This window comes from Oncorhynchus gorbuscha, unplaced genomic scaffold (genome assembly GCF_021184085.1).
Source record: "Oncorhynchus gorbuscha isolate QuinsamMale2020 ecotype Even-year unplaced genomic scaffold, OgorEven_v1.0 Un_scaffold_947, whole genome shotgun sequence".
NCBI classification, from domain to species: domain Eukaryota; kingdom Metazoa; phylum Chordata; class Actinopteri; order Salmoniformes; family Salmonidae; genus Oncorhynchus; species Oncorhynchus gorbuscha.
Genome location: NW_025745891.1, coordinates 3,572 through 10,000, shown reverse-complemented (window position 1 = coordinate 10,000; position 6,429 = coordinate 3,572). Strand labels below are relative to the sequence as shown.

General features: G+C 48.5%; 1 pseudogene; it reads left to right on the top strand.

The window, feature by feature from the left end:
- LOC124020849 overlaps positions 1–3,165 on the top strand; it is an 8,952-nt pseudogene extending 5,787 nt beyond the window's left edge.
- The last annotated feature ends 3,264 nt before the right edge of the window (positions 3,166–6,429 follow it).

Here is a 6,429-nt window from a genome sequence, read left to right as displayed (position 1 = left end):
CTCACAGTGGTAGTGGTAAGGCTAGCTCACAGAGGTGAGGTTAGCTCACAGAGGTGAGGTTAGCTCACAGTGGTAGTGGTAAGGCTAGCTCACAGAGGTGAGATTAGCTCACAGAGGTGAGGTTAGCTCACAGAGGTGAGGTTAGCTCGCAGAGGTGAGGTTAGCTCACAGAGGTAGTGGTAAGGCTAGCTCACAGGGGTGAGGTTAGCTCACAGAGGTGAGGTTAGCTCACAGAGGAAGTGGTAAGGCTAGCTCACAGAGGTGAGGTTAGCTCACAGAGGTGAGGTTAGCTCACACATGAAGTGGTAAGGCTAGCTCACAGAGGTAGTGGTAAGGCTAGCTCACAGAGGTGAGGTTAGCTCACAGAGATGAGGTTAGCTCACAGTGGTAGTGGTAAGGCTAGCTCACAGAGGTGAGGTTAGCTCACAGAGGTGAGGTTAGCTCACAGAGGTAGTGGTAAGGCTAGCTCACAGAGGTACGGCGCCCAGTTCATGACATCTATTGCCACAGCGTCAGTTCAAATCCACCATGGGAGCGCAGAAAGGAGTCAATCTGTCAAAATGAAGACCAGAGTTGTCGTGTTTCACTGCATCGAAGACTTCTGGTTTTCCACGGATTCGTTTTCTTCATGAAAGTTACTCTCTTTAAAGCTGCAGTATGTAACCTTTTGGGCTACCGACCAAATTCACATAGAAATGTTAGTTCTAGATCTGTCAGCCTCATTGACAGTCTCTCTGCAGGTTGTGAGAACCCCAAGCCCTGTCGGTCTCATTGAGAGTCTCTCTGCAGGTTGTGAGAACCCCAAGCCCTGTCAGCCTCATTGCCAGTCTCTCTGCAGGTTGTGAGAACCCCAAGCCCTGTCAGCCTCATTGCCAGTCTCTCTGCAGGTTGTGAGAACCCCAAGCCCTGTCAGTCTCATTGCCAGTCTCTCTGCAGGTTGTGAGAACCCCAAGCCCTGTCAGTCTCATTGCCAGTCTCTCTCTGTGAGAACAGGTTGAGAGTCTCTCTGCAGGTTGTGAGAACCCCAAGCCCTGTCATTGAGAGTCTCTCTGCAGGTTGTGAGAACCCCAAGCCCTGTCGGTCTCATTGAGAGTCTCTCTGCAGGTTGTGAGAACCCCAAGCCCTGTCGGTCTCATTGAGAGTCTCTCTGCAGGTTGTGAGAACCCCAAGCCCTGTCAGTCTCATTGAGAGTCTCTCTGCAGGTTGTGAGAACCCCAAGCCCTGTCAGTCTCATTGAGAGTCTCTCTGCAGGTTGTGAGAACCCCAAGCCCTGTCGGTCTCATTGAGAGTCTCTCTGCAGGTTGTGAGAACCCCAAGCCCTGTCAGTCTCATTGAGAGTCTCTCTGCAGGTTGTGAGAACCCCAAGCCCTGTCGGTCTCATTGAGAGTCTCTCTGCAGGTTGTGAGAACCCCCCCAAGCCCTGTCGGTCTCATTGAGAGTCTCTCTGCAGGTTGTGAGAACCCCAAGCCCCGGTCTCATTGAGAGTCCCTGTCCCCAAGCCCTGTCGGTCTCATTGAGAGTCTCTCTGCAGGTTGTGAGAACCCCAAGCCCTGTCGGTCTCATTGAGAGTCTCTCTGCAGGTTGTGAGAACCCCAAGCCCTGTCAGTCTCATTGAGAGTCTCTCTGCAGGTTGTGAGAACCCCAAGCCCTGTCCATCTCATTGAGAGTCTCTCTGCAGGTTGTGAGAACCCCAAGCCCTGTCGGTCTCATTGCCAGTCTCTCTGCAGGTTGTGAGAACCCCAAGCCCTGTCGGTCTTATTGAGAGTCTCTCTGCAGGTAGTGAGAACCCCAAGCCCTGTCGGTCTCATTGAGAGTCTCTCTGCAGGTTGTGAGAACCCCAAGCCCTGTCGGTCTCATTGAGAGTCTCTCTGCAGGTTGTGAGAACCCCAAGCCCTGTCAGTCTCAGCTCACCGTGTTGGAGTACGGATATTATGATGGAGATCCTGTTACCAAGGTGATGCTGCAGCCTCTCACAGGTACACACACACACACACACACACACACACACACACACACACACACACACACACACACACACACACACACACACACACACACACACACACACACACACACACACACACACACACACACACACACACACACACACAAGACACACACACACACAGGGACAAAGACACACACACACACAGATACAAAGACACACACACAGAGACAAGGACACACACAGGGACAAAGACACACACACACACACACAGGGACAAAGACACACAAACATTCACTGATAGGCCTATATAGTGTTTGGTGGGTAAACACATTCACAGATAGGCCTATATAGTGTTCGGTAGGTAAACACATTCACAGATAGGCCTATATAGTGTTCAGTGGATAAACACATTCACAGATAGGCCTATATAGTGTTCGGTGGGTAAACACATTCACAGATAGGCATATATAGTGTTCAGTGGATAAACACATTCACAGATAGGCCTATATAGTGTTCAGTGGATAAACACATTCACAGATAGGCCTATATAGTGTTCGGTGGGTAAACACATTCACAGATAGGCCTATATAGTGTTCGGGGGTAAACACATTCACAGATAGGCCTATATATATAAAAAATGCTCTACTCATATTGTTGTGATGTTGTGTGTCAGGTCGTACCCACCAGCTGAGGGTTCACTGTGAGGCGGTAGGGCACCCCATTGTAGGAGACCACACCTACAGCCTGGGAGAGGACAGCGCCCCCTATCGCATGATGCTGCACGCACACCTCCTACACCTTCCTCTGGAGCCGCTCCCCCTGCAGGCCGCCGCCCCCGACCCCTTCACCACGCCCACTGACCCCGCTGGCGCCCGCAGCGCTGCCTCCGGACTGTAGAGGGAGTCGTGGAGACCCTGCTGGAGCACAGGGTGGCGGGGGAGAGGACAGAGCGGGAGGAGAGGAGGAGGCAGCAGGAGGAGAGGAGGAGGCAGCAGGAGGAGAGGAGGAAGAGGTGGAGGGGAGAGAGGAGAGTGAGGAGCAGAGGAGGATGTGTCAGCAGTGGTTGTCTGAGTGGACTGATGTCTGAATTCTCCTCTTCATCCTCATTCCTTCTCCTCTCTTCATCCTCATTCCTTCTCCTCTCTTCATCCTCATCCCTTCTCCTCTCTTCATCCTCATCCCTTCTCCTCTCTTCATCCTCATCCCTTCTCCTCTCTTCATCCTCATCCCTTCTCCTCTCTTCATCCTCATTCCTTCTCCTCTCTTCATCCTCATCCCTTCTCCTCTCTTCATCCTCATCCCTTCTCCTCTCTTCATCCTCATTCCTTCTCCTCTCTTCATCCTCATCCATTCTCCTCTCTTCATCCTCATCCCTTCTCCTCTCTTCATCCTCATTCCTTCTCCTCTCTTCATCCTCATCCCTTCTCCTCTCTTCATCCCTTCTCCTCTCTTCATCCTCATCCCTTCTCCTCTCTTCATCCTCATTCCTTCTCCTCTCTTCATCCTCATCCCTTCTCCTCTCTTCATCCTCATTCCTTCTCCTCTCTTCATCCTCATTCCTTCTCCTCTCTTCATCCTCATCCCTTCTCCTCTCTTCATCCTCATTCCTTCTCCTCTCTTCATCCTCATCCCTTCTCCTCTCTTCATCCTCATCCCTTCTCCTCTCTTCATCTTCATCCCTTCTCCTCTCTTCATCCTCATCCCTTCTCCTCTCTTCATCCTCATCCCTTCTCCTTCTCCTCTTCACCCTCCATCCCTTCTCCTTATCCTCTCTTCATCCCTTCTCCTTCTCCTCTCTTCATCCTCATCCCTTCTCCTTCTCCTCTCTTCATCCCTTCTCCTCTCTTCATCCTCATCCCTTCTCCTCTCTTCATCCTCATCCCTTCTCCTCTCTTCATCCTCCATCCCTTCTCCTCTCTTCATCCTCATCCCTTCTCCTTCTCCTCTCTTCATCCTCATCCCTTCTCCTCTCTTCATCCTCATTCCTTCTCCTCTCTTCATCCTCATCCCTTCTCCTCTCTTCATCCTCATTCCTTCTCCTCTCTTCATCCTCATTCCTTCTCCTCTCTTCATCCTCATCCCTTCTCCTCTCTTCATCCTCATTCCTTCTCCTCTCTTCATCCTCATCCCTTCTCCTCTCTTCATCCTCATCCCTTCTCCTCTCTTCATCCTCATCCCTTCTCCTCTCTTCATCCTCATCCCTTCTCCTCTCTTCATCCTCCATCCCTTCTCCTTATCCTCTCTTCATCCCCCATCCCTTCTCCTTCTCCTCTCTTCATCCCTTCTCCTTCTCCTCTCTTCATCCTCATCCCTTCTCCTCCTCCTCTCTTCATCCTCCATCCCTTCTCCTTCTCCTGTCTTCATCCCCATCCCTTCTCCTTCATCACCCCCTTCCTCTGTTAACCTCTCCTTGAGACTCTGCAACCAAAAGCATATTTTACTATTTGATCTGCTTGTCACTCAGTAAGGAAGAGATGTATTGTGTGAGTCTGGTGGGAGCGTAGCACAGCAGGAGTCCAACTGTCTGCCCTCCGTCTCACATCGAACAAGAAGACACTCAGCCTGGATAAATAAAGACTTACTCTTTAAAAAAAGAAGATTTTTTTTTAAATGGCACTTTGTTTGACTATTTTGAAAATATTTTTATTGTTGTTTTGACGTTGCTCTGGATTAGAGTGTCTGCTAAATGACTCTCTGGATTAGAGTGTCTGCTAAATGACTCTGGATTAGAGTGTCTGCTAAATGACTCTCTGGATTAGAGTGTCTGCTAAATGACTCTCTGGATTAGAGTGTCTGCTAAATGACTCTCTGGATTAGAGTGTCTTAAATGACTCTGGATTAGAGTGTCTGCTAAATGACTCTCTGGATTAGAGTGTCTGCTAAATGACTCTGGATTAGAGTGTCTGCTAAATGACTCTCTGGATTAGAGTGTCTGCTAAATGACTCTCTGGATTAGAGTGTCTGCTAAATGACTCTCTGGATTAGAGTGTCTGCTAAATGACTCTCTGGATTAGAGTGTCTGCTAAATGACTCTCTGGATTAGAGTGTCTGCTAAATGACTCTCTGGATTAGAGTGTCTGCTAAATGACTCTCTGGATTAGAGTGTCTGCTAAATGACTCTCTGGATTAGAGTGTCTGCTAAATGACTCTGGATTAGAGTCTGCTAAATGACTCTCTGGATTAGAGTGTCTGCTAAATGACTCTCTGGATTAGAGTGTCTGCTAAATGACTCTCTGGATTAGAGTGTCTGCTAAATGACTCTGGATTAGAGTGTCTGCTAAATGACTCTCTGGATTAGAGTGTCTGCTAAATGACTCTCTGGATTAGAGTGTCTGCTAAATGACTCTCTGGATTAGAGTGTCTGCTAAATGACTCTCTGGATTAGAGTGTCTGCTAAATGACTCTCTGGATTAAATGAGTGTCTGCTAAATGACTCTCTGGATTAGAGTGTCTGCTAAATGACTCTCTGGATTAGAGTGTCTGCTAAATGACTCTCTGGATTAGAGTGTCTGCTAAATGACTCTCTGGATTAGAGTGTCTGCTAAATGACTCTCTAGATTAGAGTGTCTGCTAAATGACTCTCTAATTAGAGTGTCTCAAATGGAAGCCATGTCAATGATGTACAGTGTACACCTCTTCCTCTCTCTGGTAATATGAATCATGACCCCACTTCCGGGTCAGGGGATGGCAAAATAAATAAAAATATTTTATTTGTTCTATTTTTGTTGACAATTCAAAGTTACAAATATGAAAAAAAAAAAAAAAGAATTCATTGCAGATTGGGAAACATGTTTTCAACACATACTGTAGCTACAAATAAAAATAAACATAACTAGCTAGCTAGCTACATCACTATTTCACAATAACAAGATTTGTATTCGCGTTGCGAAGACTTGTCAACATAAGATAATCTGATCAAGTCAGTCTCATGGTTCAAAAGCTACCGAGCAGACAGAACTGTGTGCAAGTCATCTGATATGTTAACTGTCCAGAAGGGGGTGCCACGGGGCTCTGTTCTAGGACCACTGTTAATACTGCCCAGAAGGGGGTGCCACAGGGCTCTGTTCTAGGACCACTGTTAATACTGTCCAGAAGGGGGTGCCACCGGGCTCTGTTCTTGGACCACTGTTAATACTGTCCAGAAGGGGGTGCCACAGGGCTCTGTTCTAGGACCACTGTTAATACTGTCCAGAAGAGGGTGCCACAGGGCTCTGTTCTAGGACCACTGTTAATACTGTCCAGAAGGGGGTGCCACCGGGCTCTGTTCTTGGACCACTGTTAATACTGTCCAGAAGAGGGTGCCACAGGGCTCTGTTCTAGGACCACTGTTAATACTGTCCAGAAGAGGGTGCCACAGGGCTCTGTTCTAGGCCCACTGTTAATACTGTCCAGAAGAGGGTGCCACCGGGCTCTGTTCTTGGACCACTGTTAATACTGTCCAGAAGGGGGTGCCACAGGGCTCTGTTCTTGGACCGCTGTTA